Here is a 15,503-nt window from a genome sequence, read left to right on the forward strand (position 1 = left end):
TTGGTCAGGGAAAGCCCGGAGCCCCGATGTCTGTGGCGCTGTAGATGCGCTGGGAATGGCTGGTTAGAAGCAGCATGAGCTTGACTGGCTGGCACTTTTGGTGTGGGAGCAATCGTCCGACGTTCGTGATTTTTCGGGGTTATTTTCAGTGGGAGCCCAGGTTCAGCGAGTGGTAAACGTCGAAGCCCTGTTGGTCAGGGAAAGCCCGGAGCCCCGATGTCTGTGGTGTTGTAGATGCACTGCCACTGTCCGGTGAGGAGCAGCAAGAGCTTGACTGGCTGGCACTTTGGGTGTGGGAGCAGTCGTCCGACGTTCGTGATTTTTCGGGGTTTTATTTCAGTGGGCGCCCAGGTGCAGCTGGTGGTAAACTTCGAAGCCCCTTTGGTCAGGGAAAGCCCGGAGCCCCGATGTCTGTGGTGCTGTAGATGCGCTGCCAATAGCCGGTGAGGAGCAGCAAGAGCTTGACTGGCTGGCACTTTTGGTGTGAGAGCAATCGTCCGACGTTCGTGACTTTTCGGTGTTCTTTTCAGTGGGAGCCCAGGTTGAGCGAGTGGTAAACGTCGAAGCCCTGTTCGTCAGGGAAAGCCCGGAGCCCCGATGTCTGTGGTGCTGTAGATGCACTGCCACTGTCCGGTGAGGAGCAGCAAGAGCTTGACTGGCTGGCACTTTTGCTGTGGGAGCAATCGTCCGACGTTCGTCATTTTTCAGGGTTTTTTTTCACTGGGCAACCAGGTGCAGCTGGTGGTAAATGTCGAAGGCCTGTTGGTCAGGGAAAGCCCGGAGCCACGATGTCTGTGGTGCTGTAGATGCGCTGCCAATGGCCGGTGAGGAGCAGCAAGAGCTTGACTGGCTGGCACTTTTGGTGTGGGAGCAATCGTCCGACGTTTGTGATTTTTCGGGGTTTTTTTCAGTGGGCGCACAGGTGCACCTGGTGGTAAACGTCGAAGCCCTGTTGGTCAGGGAAAGCCCGGAGCCGTGATGTCTGTGGTGCTGTAGATGCACTGCCAAAGTCTGGTGAGGAACAGCAAGAGCTTGAGTTGCTGGCACTTTCTGTGTGGGAGGAATCGTCCGACGTTTGTGATTTTTCGGGGTTTTATTTCAGTGGGCGCCCAGGTACAGCTGGTGGTAAACATCGAAGCCCTGTTGGTCAGGGAAAGCCCGGAGCCCCGATGTCTGTGGTGCTGTAGATGCGCTGCCAGTGGCCGGTGAGGAGCAGCAAGAGCTTGACTGGCTGGAACTTTCGGTGTGGGAGCAATCGTCCGATGTTCGTGATTTTTCGGGGTTCTTTTCAGTGGGAGCCCAGGTTCAGCGAGTGGTAAACGTCGAAGCCCTGTTGGTCAGGGAAAGCCCGGAGCCCCGATGTCTGCGGTGTTGTAGATGCGCTGGGAATGGCCGGTGAGGAGCAGCAAGAGGTTGACAGGCTGGCATTTAAGGTGTGGCAGGAATCGTCCGACGTTTGTGATTTTTGGGGTTTTTTTTTCAGGGGGCACCCAGGTGCAGCTGGTGGTAAATGTCGAAGCCCGGTTCGTCAGGGAAAGCCCGGAGCCCCGATGTCTGTGGTGCTGTAGATGCGCTGCCAGTGGCCGGTGAGGAGCAGCAAGAGCTTGAGTTGCTGGCACTTTCGGTGTGGGAGCAATCGTCCGACGTTTGTGTTTTTTTCGGGTTTTTTTTTTAATGGGCACCCATGTTCAGCTGGTGGTAAACGTCGAAGTGCTGTTAGTCAGGGAAAGTCCGGAGCCCAAATGTCTGTGGTGCTGTAGATGCGCTGGGAATGGGCGGTGATTAGCAGCAAGAGCCTGACTGGCTGGCACTTTCGGTGTGGGAGAAATCGTCCGATCTTCGTGATTTTTCATTTATTTTTTTCAGTGGGCGCCCAGGTGCGGCTGGTGGTAAACGTCGAAGCCCTGTTGGTCAGGGAAAGCGCAGAACACCGATATCTGTGGTGCTGTAGATGCACTGCCAAAGTCCGGTGAGTAGCAGCAAGAGCTTGACTGTCTGGCACTTTTGGTGTGAGAGCAATCGTCCGACGTTTGTTATTTTTCGGGGTTTTATTTCAGTGGGCGCCCATTTGCAGCTGGTGGTAAACATCGAAGCCCTGTTGGTCAGGGAAAGCCCGGAGCCGCGATGTCTTTGGTGCTGTAGATGTGCTGCCAATGCCCGGGGACGAGCAGCAAGAGCTTGATAGGCTGGCACTTTCGGTGTGGCAGGAATCGTCGGACGTTTTTGATTTTTCGGGATTTTTTTTTAGTGGGAGCCCAGGTTTAGCTAGTGGTAAACGTCGAAGCCCTGTTGGTCAGGGAAAGCCCGGAGCCGTGATGTCTGTGGTGCTGTACATGCGCTGCCAATGGGAGGTGAGGAGCAGCAAGAGCTTGACTGTCTGGCACTTTTGGTGTGGGAGCAATCGTCCGACGTTTTTGATTTTTCAGGGTTTTTTTTCAGTGGGCAACCAGGTGCAGCTGGTGGTAAATGTCAAAGGCCTGTTGGTCAGGGAAAGCCCGGAGCCGCGATGTCTGTGGTGCTCTAGATGCGCTGGGAATGGGCGGTCAGGAGCAGGAAGAGCTTGTGTTGCTGGCACTTTCGGTGTGGGAGCAATCGTCCGATGTTCATGATTTTTCGTTTATTTTTTTCAGTGGGTGCCGAGGTGCAGCGGGTGGTATAACGTCAAAGCCCTGTTGGTCAGGGAAAGCCCGGAGCCCCGATGTCTGTGGTGCTGTAGATGCGCCGCCAATGGCCGGTGAGGAGCACAAAGAGCTTGACTGGCTGGCACTTTCGGTGTGGGAGCAATCGTCTGATGTTTGTGATTTTGGGGGTTTTTTTTTTCAGTGGGTGCCCAGGTGCAACTGGTGGTAAACGTCGAAGCCCTGTTGGTCAGGGAAAGCCCGGAGCCCCGATGTCTGTGGTGCTGTAGATGCGCTGGGAATGGCCGGTGAGGGGTAGCAAGAGCTTGAGTTGCTGGCACTTTTGGTGTGGGAGCAATCGTCCGACGTTCGTGATTTTTCGGGGTTTTATTTCAGTGGGAGCCCAGGTGCAGCTGGTGGTAAACGTCGAAGCCCTGTTCGTCAGGGAAAGCCCGGAGCCGCGATGTCTGTGGTGCTGTAGATGCGCTTCCAATGGCCGGTGAGGAGCAGCAAGAGCTTGACTGGCTGGCACTTTCGGTGTGGGAGCAATCGTCCGACGTTTGTGTTTTTTTCGGGTTTTTTTTTTAATGGGCACCCATGTTCAGCTGGTGGTAAACGTCGAAGTGCTGTTAGTCAGGGAAAGTCCGGAGCCCAAATGTCTGTGGTGCTGTAGATGCGCTGGGAATGGGCGGTGATTAGCAGCAAGAGCCTGACTGGCTGGCACTTTCGGTGTGGGAGAAATCGTCCGATCTTCGTGATTTTTCATTTATTTTTTTCAGTGGGCGCCCAGGTGCGGCTGGTGGTAAACGTCGAAGCCCTGTTGGTCAGGGAAAGCGCAGAACACCGATATCTGTGGTGCTGTAGATGCACTGCCACAGTCCGGTGAGTAGCAGCAAGAGCTTGACTGTCTGGCACTTTTGGTGTGGGAGCAATCGTCCGACGTTTGTTATTTTTCGGGGTTTTATTTCAGTGGGCGCCCATTTGCAGCTGGTGGTAAACATCGAAGCCCTGTTGGTCAGGGAAAGCCCGGAGCCGCGATGTCTTTGGTGCTGTAGATGTGCTGCCAATGGCCGGGGACGAGCAGCAAGAGCTTGATAGGCTGGCACTTTCGGTGTGGCAGGAATCGTCGGACGTTTTTGATTTTTCGGGATTTTTTTTTAGTGGGAGCCCAGGTTTAGCTAGTGGTAAACGTCGAAGCCCTGTTGGTCAGGGAAAGCCCGGAGCCGTGATGTCTGTGGTGCTGTACATGCGCTGCCAATGGGAGGTGAGGAGCAGCAAGAGCTTGACTGTCTGGCACTTTTGGTGTGGGAGCAATCGTCCGACGTTTTTGATTTTTCAGGGTTTTTTTTCAGTGGGCAACCAGGTGCAGCTGGTGGTAAATGTCAAAGGCCTGTTGGTCAGGGAAAGCCCGGAGCCGCGATGTCTGTGGTGCTCTAGATGCGCTGGGAATGGGCGGTCAGGAGCAGGAAGAGCTTGTGTTGCTGGCACTTTCGGTGTGGGAGCAATCGTCCGATGTTCATGATTTTTCGTTTATTTTTTTCAGTGGGTGCCGAGGTGCAGCGGGTGGTATAACGTCAAAGCCCTGTTGGTCAGGGAAAGCCCGGAGCCCCGATGTCTGTGGTGCTGTAGATGCGCCGCCAATGGCCGGTGAGGAGCACAAAGAGCTTGACTGGCTGGCACTTTCGGTGTGGGAGCAATCGTCTGATGTTTGTGATTTTGGGGGTTTTTTTTTTCAGTGGGTGCCCAGGTGCAACTGGTGGTAAACGTCGAAGCCCTGTTGGTCAGGGAAAGCCCGGATCCCCGATGTCTGTGGTGCTGTAGATGCGCTGGGAATGGCCGGTGAGGGGTAGCAACAGCTTGAGTTGCTGGCACTTTTGGTGTGGGAGCAATCGTCCGACGTTCGTGATTTTTCGGGGTTTTATTTCAGTGGGAGCCCAGGTGCAGCTGGTGGTAAACGTCGAAGCCCTGTTCGTCAGGGAAAGCCCGGAGCCCCGATGTCTGTGGTGCTGTAGATGCGCTGGGAATGGCCGGTGAGGGGTAGCAAGAGCTTGAGTGGCTGGCACTTTTGGTGTGAGAGCAATCGTCCGACGTTCGTGATATTTGGGGATTTTTTTTCCAGTGGGCGCCTAGGTTCAGCTGGTAATAAACTTCTAAGCCCTGTTGGTCAGGGAACGCCCGGAGCCCCGATGTCTGTGGTGCTGTAGATGCGCTGGGAATGGAAGGTGAGGAGCACCTACAGCTTGACTGGCTGGCAATTTCGGTGTGGGAGCAATCGTCCGACGTTCGTGATTTTTCGGGGTTCTTTTCAGTGGGCGCCCAGGTTCAGCTGGTGGTAAATGTCGAAGCCCTGTTGGTCAGGGAAAGCCCGGAGCCCCGATGTCTGTGGTGCTGTAGATGCGCTGCCAATGGCTGGGGAGGAGCAGCAAGAGCTTGACTGGCTGGCACTTTCGGTGTGGGAGCAATTGTCCGACGTTTTTGATTTTTTAGGGTTTTTTTTTCAGTGGGCGCCCATGTGCAGCTGGTGGTAAATGTCGAAGCCCTGTTGGTCAGGGAAAGCCCGGAGCCGCGATGTCTGTGGTGCTGTAGATGCGCTGGTAATGCCCGGTGAGGAGCAGCTAGAGGTTGACTGTCTGGCACTTTCGGTGTGGGAGCAATTGTCCGACGTTCGTGATTTTTCGGGGTTTTATTTCAGTGGGCGCCCAGGTGCAGCTGGTGGTAAACGTCGAAGCCCTGTTGGTCAGGGAAAGCCCGGAGCCCCGATGTCTGTGGTGCTGTAGATGCGCTGGGAACGGCTGGTGAGAAGCAGCATGAGCTTGACTGGCTGGCATTTAAGGTGTGGCAGGAATCGTCTGATGTTCGTGATATTTCGTTTATTTTTTTTAGTGGGCGCCCATGTGCAGCTGGTGGTAAACGTCGAAGGCCTGTTGGTCAGGGAAAGCCCGGAGCCCCGATGTCTGTGGTGCTGTAGATGCGCTGGGAATGGCCGGTGAGGAGCAGCAAGAGCTTGACTGGCTGGCACTTTCGTTGTGGGAGCAATCGTCCGACGTTCGTGATTTTTCGGGGTTTTATTTCAGTGGGCGCCCAGCTGGAGCTGGTGGTAAACGTCGAAGCCCTGTTGGTCAGGGAAAGCCCGGAGCCCCGATGTCTGTGGCGCTGTAGATGCGCTGGGAATGGCTGGTTAGAAGCAGCATGAGCTTGACTGGCTGGCACTTTTGGTGTGGGAGCAATCGTCCGACGTTCGTGATTTTTCGGGGTTATTTTCAGTGGGAGCCCAGGTTCAGCGAGTGGTAAACGTCGAAGCCCTGTTGGTCAGGGAAAGCCCGGAGCCCCGATGTCTGTGGTGTTGTAGATGCACTGCCACTGTCCGGTGAGGAGCAGCAAGAGCTTGACTGGCTGGCACTTTGGGTGTGGGAGCAGTCGTCCGACGTTCGTGATTTTTCGGGGTTTTATTTCAGTGGGCGCCCAGGTGCAGCTGGTGGTAAACTTCGAAGCCCCTTTGGTCAGGGAAAGCCCGGAGCCCCGATGTCTGTGGTGCTGTAGATGCGCTGCCAATAGCCGGTGAGGAGCAGCAAGAGCTTGACTGGCTGGCACTTTTGGTGTGAGAGCAATCGTCCGACGTTCGTGACTTTTCGGTGTTCTTTTCAGTGGGAGCCCAGGTTGAGCGAGTGGTAAACGTCGAAGCCCTGTTCGTCAGGGAAAGCCCGGAGCCCCGATGTCTGTGGTGCTGTAGATGCACTGCCACTGTCCGGTGAGGAGCAGCAAGAGCTTGACTGGCTGGCACTTTTGCTGTGGGAGCAATCGTCCGACGTTCGTCATTTTTCAGGGTTTTTTTTCACTGGGCAACCAGGTGCAGCTGGTGGTAAATGTCGAAGGCCTGTTGGTCAGGGAAAGCCCGGAGCCACGATGTCTGTGGTGCTGTAGATGCGCTGCCAATGGCCGGTGAGGAGCAGCAAGAGCTTGACTGGCTGGCACTTTTGGTGTGGGAGCAATCGTCCGACGTTTGTGATTTTTCGGGGTTTTTTTCAGTGGGCGCACAGGTGCACCTGGTGGTAAACGTCGAAGCCCTGTTGGTCAGGGAAAGCCCGGAGCCGTGATGTCTGTGGTGCTGTAGATGCACTGCCAAAGTCTGGTGAGGAACAGCAAGAGCTTGAGTTGCTGGCACTTTCTGTGTGGGAGGAATCGTCCGACGTTTGTGATTTTTCGGGGTTTTATTTCAGTGGGCGCCCAGGTACAGCTGGTGGTAAACATCGAAGCCCTGTTGGTCAGGGAAAGCCCGGAGCCCCGATGTCTGTGGTGCTGTAGATGCGCTGCCAGTGGCCGGTGAGGAGCAGCAAGAGCTTGACTGGCTGGAACTTTCGGTGTGGGAGCAATCGTCCGATGTTCGTGATTTTTCGGGGTTCTTTTCAGTGGGAGCCCAGGTTCAGCGAGTGGTAAACGTCGAAGCCCTGTTGGTCAGGGAAAGCCCGGAGCCCCGATGTCTGCGGTGTTGTAGATGCGCTGGGAATGGCCGGTGAGGAGCAGCAAGAGGTTGACAGGCTGGCATTTAAGGTGTGGCAGGAATCGTCCGACGTTTGTGATTTTTGGGGTTTTTTTTTCAGGGGGCACCCAGGTGCAGCTGGTGGTAAATGTCGAAGCCCGGTTCGTCAGGGAAAGCCCGGAGCCCCGATGTCTGTGGTGCTGTAGATGCGCTGCCAGTGGCCGGTGAGGAGCAGCAAGAGCTTGAGTTGCTGGCACTTTCGGTGTGGGAGCAATCGTCCGATGTTTGTGATTTTTCGGGGTTCTTTTCAGTGGGCGCCCAGGCTCAGCTGGTGGTAAACGTCGAAGCCCTGTTGGTCCGGGAAAGCCCAGAGCCCCGATGTCTGTGGTGCTGTAGATGCGCTGCCAATGGCCGGTGAGGAACAGCAAGAGCTTGACAGGCTGGCACTTTCGGTGTGGGATCAATCGTCCGACGTTTTTGATTTTTCAGGGTTTTTTTTTCAGTGGGCAACCAGGTGCAGCTGGTGGTAAACGTCGAAGCCCTGTTGGTCAGGGAAAGCCCGGAGCCGCGATGTCTGTGGTGCTGTAGATGCGCTGGGAATGGCTGGTGAGGAGCAGCAAGAGCTTGACTGGCTGGCACTTTTGCTGTGGGAGCAATCGTCCGACGTTCGTGATTTCTCTTTTATTTTTTTCAGCGGGCGCCCAGGTGCAGCTGGTGGTAAACGTTGAAGCCCTGTTTGTCAGGGAAAGCCCAGAGCCCCGATGTCTGTGGTGCTGTAGATGCGCTGGGAATGGGAGGTGAGGAGCAGCAAGAGCTTGAGTTGCTGGCACTTTTGGTGTGGGAGCAATCGTCCGACGTTCGTGATATTTCGGGGTTTTATTTCAGTGGGAGCCCAGGTGCAGCTGGTGGTAAACGTCGAAGCCCTGTTTGTCAGGGAAAGCCCGGAGCCCCGATGTCTGTGGTGCTGTAGATGCGCTGGGAATGGCCGGGGAGGAGCAGCAAGAGCTTGACTGGCTGGCACTTTTGGTGTGGGAGCAATCGTCCGACGTTCGTGATTTTTCATTTATTTTTTTCAGTGGGCGCCCAGGTGCAGCTGGTGGTAAACGTCGAAGCCCTGTTGTTCAGGGAAAGCGGAGAACCCCGATGTCTGTGGTGCTGTAGATGCACTGCCAAAGTCCGGTGAGTAGCAGCAAGAGCTTGAGTTGCTGGCACTTTCGGTGTGGGAGCAATCGTCCGACGTTCGTGATTTTTCGGGGTTTTATTTCAGTGGGCGCCCAGGTTCAGCTGGTGGTAAATGTCGAAGCCCTGTTGGTCAGGGAAAGCGTAGAGCCCCGATGTCTGTGGTGCTGTAGATGCGCTGGGAATGGCCGCTGAGGAGCAGCAAGAGCTTGTGTTGCTGGCACTTTTGGTGTGGGAGCAATTGTCCGACGTTCGTGATTTTTCGGGGTTTTATTTCAGTCGGCGCCCAGGTGCAGCGGGTGGTAAACGTCGAAGCCCTGTTGGTCAGGGAAAGCGTAGAGCCCCGATGTCTGTGGTGCTGTAGATGCGCTGGGAATGGCCGCTGAGGAGCAGCAAGAGCTTGACTGGCTGGCACTTTCGGTGTGGGAGCAATTGTCCGACGTTCGTGATTTTTCGGGGTTCTTTTCAGTGGGCGCCCAGGTTCAGCTGGTGGTAAATGTCGAAGCCCTGTTGGTCAGGGAAAGTCCAGAGCCCTGATGTCTGTGGTGCTGTAGATGCGCTGGGAATGGGCGGTGAGGAGCAGCAAGAGCTTGACAGGCTGGCACTTTCGGTGTGGGAGCAATCGTCCGACGTTCGTGATTTTTCGGGGTTTTTTTTCAGTGGGCGCCCAGGTTCAGCTGGTGGTAAACGTCGAAGCCCTGTTGGTCAGGGAAAGCTCGGAGCCCCGATACCTGTGGTGCTGTAGATGCGCTGCCAATGGGCGGTGAGTAGCAGCAAGAGCTTGACTGGCTGGCACTTTTGGTGTGGGAGCAATCGTCCGACGTTCGTGATTTTTCAGGGTTTTTTTTCAGTGGGTAACCAGGTGCAGCTGGTGGTAAACGTCGAAGCCCTGTTCGTCAGGGAAAGTCCAGAGCCCTGATGTCTGTGGTGCTGTAGATGCGCTGGGAATGGGCGGTGAGGAGCAGCAGGAGCTTGAGTTGCTGGCACTTTCAGTGTGGGAGCAATCGTCGGACGTTTGTGATTTTTGGGGATTTTTATTCACTGGGCGCCCAGGTTCAGTAGGTGGTAAACATCGAAGGCCTGTTGGTCAGGGAAAGCCCAGAGCCCCGATGTCTGTGGTGCTGTAGATGCGCTGGGAATGGCCGGTGAGGAGCAGCAAGAGCTTGACAGGCTGGCATTTAAGGTGTGGCAGGAATCGTCCGACGTCTGTGATTTTTGGGGTTTTTTTTTCAGGGGGCACCCAGGTGCAGCTGGTGGTAAATGTCGAAGCCCTGTTGGTCAGGGAAATCCCGGAGCCCCGATGTCTGTGGTGCTGTAGATGCACTGCCAAAGTCCGGTGAGGAGCAGCAAGAGCTTGACAGGCTGGCACTTTTGGTGTGGGAGCAATCGTCCGACGTTCGTGATTTTTCGGGGTTCTTTTCAGTGGGAGCCCAGCTGCAGCGAGTGGTAAACGTCGAAGCCCTGTTGGTCAGGGAAAGCCCGGAGCCCCGATGTCTGTGGTGCTGTAGATGCGCTGGGAATGGGCGGTGAGGAGCAGCAAGAGCTTGACAGGCTGGCACTTTCGGTGTGGGAGCAATCGTCCGACGTTTTTGATTTTTCAGGGTTTTTTTTCAGTGGGAGCCCAGGTGCAGCTGGTGGTAAATGTCGAAGCCCTGTTCGTCAGGGAAAGTCCAGAGCCCTGATGTCTGTGGTGCTGTAGATGCGCTGGGAATGGCCGGTGAGTAGCAGCAAGAGCTTGACAGGCTGGCATTTAAGGTGTGGCAGGAATCGTCCGACATTTGTGATTTTTGGAGTTTTTTTTTCAGGCGGCACCCAGGTGCAGCTGGTGGTAAACGTCGAAGCCCTGTTGGTCAGGGAAAGCCCGGAGCCCCGATGTCTGTGGTGCTGTAGATGCGCTGGGAATGGCCGGTGATGAGCAGCAAGAGCTTGACTGGCTGGCACTTTCAGTGTGGGAGCAATCGTGCGATGTTCGTGATTTTTCGTTTATTTTTTTCAGTGGGCGCCCAGTTGCAGCTGGTGGTAAACGTTGAAGCCCTGTTGGTCAGGGAAAGCCCGGAGCCGGGATGTCTGTGGTGCTGTAGATGCACTGCCACTGTCCGGTGAGGAGCAGCAAGAGCTTGACTGGCTGGCACTTTTGGTGTGGGAGCAATCGTCCGACGTTCGAGATTTTTCGGGGTTTTATTTCAGTGGGCGCCCAGGTGCAGCTGGTGGTAAATGTCGAAGCCCTGTTGGTCAGGGAAAGCCCGGAGCCCCGATGTCTGTGGTGCTGTAGATGCGCTGGGAATGGCCGGTGATGAGCAGCAAGAGCTTGACTGGCTGGCACTTTCGGTGTGGGAGCAATCGTGCGATGTTCGTGATTTTTCGTTTATTTTTTTCAGTGGGCGCCCACGTGCAGCTGGTGGTAAATGTCGAAGCCCTGTTGGTCAGGGAAAGCCCGGAGCCCCGATGTCTGTGGTGCTGTAGATGCGCCTCCAATGGCCGGTGAGGAGCAGCAAGAGCTTGAGTTGCTGGCACTTTCGGTGTGGGAGCAATCGTCCGACGTTTGTGATTTTTCGTTTATTTTTTTCAGTGGGCGCCCAGGTGCAGCGGGTGGTAAACGTCGAAGCCCTGTTGGTCAGGGAAAGCCCGGAGCCCCGATGTCTGTGGTGCTGTAGATGCGTTCGGAATGGGCGGTGAGGAGCAGCAAGAGCTTGACTGGCTGGCACTTTCAGTGTGGGAGCAATCGTCCGACGTTCGTGATTTTTCGGGGTTTTATTTCAGTGGGCGCCCAGGTGCAGCTGGTGGTAAACGTCGAAGCCCAGTTGGTCAGGGAAAGCCCGGAGTCCCGATGTCTGTGGTGCTGTAGATGCGCTGCCAATGCCCGGTGAGGAGCAGCAAGAGCTTGACTGGCTGGCACTTTCAATGTGGGAACAATCGTCCGACGTTCGTGATTTTTTGGGTTTTTTTTCCAGTGGGCGCCCAGGTTCAGCTGGTGGTAAACGTCGAAGCCCTGTTGGTCAGGGAAAGCCCGGAGCCCCGATGTCTGTGGTGCTGTAGATGCGCTGTGAATGGGCGGTGAGGAGCAGCAAGAGATTGTGTTGCTGGCAATTTCGGTTTGGGTGCAATCGTCCGACGTTCGTGATTTTTCGGGGTTTTTTTCAGTGGGAGCCCAGGTGCAGCGAGTGGTAAACGTCGAAGCCCTGTTGGTCAGGGAAAGCCCGGAGCTCCGATGTCTGTGGTGCTGTAGATGAGCTGCCAGTGGCCGGTGAGGAACTGCAAGAGCTTGACTGGCTGGCACTTTCGGTGTGGGATCAATTGTCCGACGTTTTTGATTTTTCAGGGTTTTTTTTCAGTGACCAACTAGGTGCAGCTGGTGGTAAATGTCGAAGGCCTGTTGGTCAGGGAAAGCCCAGAGCCGCGATGTCTGTGGTGCTGTAGATGCACTGGGAATGGCCGGTGAGGAGCAGCAAGAGCTTGAGTTGCTGGCACTTTCAGTGTGGGACGAATCGTCTGACGTTTTTGATTTTTCAGGGTTTTTTTTCAGTGGGTAACCAGGTGCAGCTGGTGGTAAATGTCGAAGCCCTGTTGGTGAGGGAAAGCCCGGAGCCGCGATGTCTGTGGTGCTGTAGATGCGCTGGGAATGGGCGGTGAGGAGCAGCAAGAGCTTGTGTTGCTGGCACTTTCGGTGTGGGAGCAATCGTCCGATGTTCGTGATTTTTCGGGGTTTTACTTTCAGTGGGCGCCCAGGTGCAGCTGGTGGTAAACGTTGAAGCCCTGTTGGTCAGGGAAAGCCCGGAGCCCCGATGTCTGTGGTGCTGTAGATGCCCTGCCAATGGGCGGTGAGTAGCAGCAAGAGCTTGAGTTGCTCGCAGTTTCGGTGTGGGAGCAATCGTCCGATATTCATGATTTTTCGTTTATTTTTTTCAGTGGGCGCCCAGGTGCAGCTGGTGGTAAACGTCGAAGCCCTGTTGGTCAGGGAAAGCCCGGAGCCCCGATGTCTGTGGTGCTGTAGATGCGCTGCCACTCTCCGGTGAGGAGCAGCAAGAGCTTGAGTTGCTGGCACTTTCAATGTGGGAGCAATCGTCCGACGTTTGTGATTTTTCGGGGTTTTATTTCAGTGGGCGCCCAGGTGCAGCTGGTGGTAAATGTCGAAGCCCTGATGGTCAGGGAAAGCCCGGAGCCGCGATGTCTGTGGTGCTGTAGATGCGCTGCCAATGGCCGGTGAGGAGCAGCAAGAGCTTGACTGGCTGGCACTTTCAATGTGGGAACAATCGTACGACGTTCGTGATTTTTCGGGTTTTTTTTCCAGTGGGCGCCCAGGTTCAGCTGGTGGTAAACGTCGAAGCCCTGTTCGTCAGGGAAAGCCCGGAGCCCCGATGTCTGTGGTGCTGTAGATGCGCTGCCAATGCCCGGTGAGGAGCAGCAAGAGCTTGACTGGCTGGCACTTTCGTTGTGGGAGCAATCGTCCGACGTTCGTGATTTTTCGGGCTTTTATTTCAGTGGGAGCCGAGGTGCAGCTGGTGGTAAATGTCGAAGCCCTGATGGTCAGGGAAAGCCCGGAGCCCCGATGTCTGTGGTGCTGTAGATGCACTGCCAAAGTCCGGTGAGCAGCAGCAAGAGCTTGACTGGCTGACACTTTGGGTGTGGGCGCAATCGTCGGACGTTCGTGATTTTTCGGGGTTTTATTTCAGTGGGCGCCCAGGTTCAGCTGGTGGTAAACTTCTAAGACCTGTTGGTCAGGGAAAGCCCGGAGCCCCGATGTCTGTGGTGCTGTAGATGCGCTGGGAATGGCCGGTGTTCAGCAGCTAGAGCTTGATAGGCTGGCACTTTTGGTGTGGGAGCAATCGTCCGACGTTCGTGATTTTTCGGGGTTCTTTTCAGTGGGAGCCCAGGTTCAGCGAGTGGTAAACGTCGAAGGCCTGTTGGTCAGGGAAAGCCCGGAGCCCCGATGTCTGTGGTGCTGTAGATGCGCTGGGAATGGCCGGTGAGGAGCAGCAAGAGCTTGACTGGCTGGCACTTTTGGTGTGGGAGCAATCGTCCGACGTTCGTCATTTTTCAGGGTTTTTTTTCAGTGGGCGCCCAGGTGCAGCTGGTGGTAAATGTCGAAGGCCTGTTGGTCAGGGAAAGCCCGGAGCCACGATGTCTGTGGTGCTGTAGATGCGCTGGGAATGGCCGGTGAGGAGCAGCAAGAGCTTGACAGGCTGGCACTTTCGGTGTGGGAGCAATCGTCGGACGTTTGTGATTTTTGGGGATTTTTATTCACTGGGCGCCCAGGTTCAGCTGGTGGTAAACGTCGAAGCCCTGTTGGTCAGGGAAAGCCCAGAGCCCCGATGTCTGTGGTGCTGTAGATGCGCTGCCAATGGCCGGTGAGGAGCAGCAAGAGCTTGACTGGCTGGCACTTTCGGTGTGGGAGCAATCGTCCGACGTTTGTGATTTTTGGGGGTTTTATTTCAGTGGGCGCCCAGGTGCAGCTGGTGGTAAACGTCGAATCCCTGTTGGTCAGGGAAAGCCTGGAGCCCCGATATCTGTGGTGCTGTAGGTGCACTGCCAATGCCCGGTGAGGAGCAGGAAGAGCTTGACTGGCTGGCACTTTTGGTGTGGGAGCAATCGTCCGACGTTTGTGATTTTTCGGGGTTCTTTTCAGTGGGAGCCCAGGTGCAGCGGGTGGTAAACGTTGAAGACCTGTTGGTCAGGGAAAGCCCGGAGCTTCGATGTCTGTGGTGCTGTAGATGCGCCTCCAATGGCCGGTGAGGAGCAGCAAGAGCTTGACTGGCTGGCACTTTCGCTGTGGGAGCAATCGTCCGACGTTCGTGATTTTTCGGGGTTTTATTTCAGTGGGCACCCAGGTGCAGCTGGTGGTAAACGTCGAAGCCCTGTTGGTCAGGGAAAGGTCGGAGCCCCGATGTCTGTGGTGCTGTAGATGCGCTGGGAATGGCCGGTGAGGAGCAGCAAGAGCTTGACTGGCTGGCACTTTTGGTGTGGGAGCAATCGTCCGATGTTCGTGATTTTTCGGGGTTTTTTTTCAGTGGGAGCCGAAGTGCAGCTGGTGGTAAACGTCGAAGCCCTGTTGGTCAGGGAAAGCCCGGAGCCCCGATGTCTGTGGTGCTGTAGATGCACCTCTAATGGCTGGTGAGGAGCAGCCAGAGCTTGACAGGCTGGCACTTTCGGTGTGGGAGCAATCGTCGGACGTTTGTGATTTTTGGCGATTTTTATTCACTGGGCGCCCAGGTTCAGCTGGTGGTAAACGTCGAAGCCCTGTTCGTCAGGGAAAGCCCAGAGCCCCGATGTCTGTGGTGCTGTAGATGCGCTGCCAATGGCCGGTGAGGAGCAGCAAGAGCTTGACTGGCTGGCACTTTCGGTGTGGGAGCAATCGTCCGACGTTCGTGATTTTTCGGGGTTTTACTTTCAGTGGGCGCCCAGGTTCAGCTGGTGGTAAACGTCGAAGCCCTGTTCATCAGGGAAAGCCCGGAGCCCCGATGTCTGTGGTGCTGTAGATGCGCTGGGAATGGCTGGTGAGAAGCAGCATGAGCTTGAGTTGCTGGCACTTTCGGTGTGGGAGCAATCGTCTGATGTTCGTGATATTTCGTTTATTTTTTTCAGTGGGCGCCCAGGTGCAGCTGGTGGTAAATGTCGAAGCCCTGTTGGTCAGGGAAAGGTCGGAGCCCCGATGTCTGTGGTGCTGTAGATGCGCTGGGAATGGCTGGTGAGGAGCAGCTAGAGCTTGACAGGCTGGCACTTTCGGTGTTGGAGCAATCGTCCGTCGTTTTTGATTTTTCAGGGTTTTTTTTCAGTGGGGGCCCAGGTTCAGCTGGTGGTAAACTTCTGAGCCCTGTTGGTCAGGGAAAGCCCGGAGCCCCGATGTCTGTGGTGCTGTAGATGCGCGGCCAATGGCCCATGAGGAGCAGCAAGAGCTTGACTGGCTGGCACTTTCAGTGTGGGAGCAATCGTCCGACGTTCGTGATTTTTCGGGGTTTTACTTTCAGTGGGTGCCCAGGTTCAGCGAGTGGTAAACGTTGAAGCCCTGTTGGTCAGGGAAAGCCCGGAGCCCCGATGTCTGTGGTGCTGTAGATGCGCTGCCAATGGCTGGTGAGGAGCAGCAAGAGCTTGACTGGCTGGCACTTTCGGTGTGGGAGCAATCGTCCGACGTTTGTGATTTTTCGTTTATTTTTTTTAGTGGGCGCCCAGGTGCAGTGGGTGGTAAACGTCGAAGCCCTGTTGGTCAGGGAAAGCCCGGAGCCCCGATGTCTGTG

Source organism: Chlamydotis macqueenii, chromosome 19, assembly GCF_036417535.1.
Source record: "Chlamydotis macqueenii isolate bChlMac1 chromosome 19, bChlMac1.mat, whole genome shotgun sequence".
NCBI classification, from domain to species: Eukaryota; Metazoa; Chordata; class Aves; order Otidiformes; family Otididae; genus Chlamydotis; species Chlamydotis macqueenii.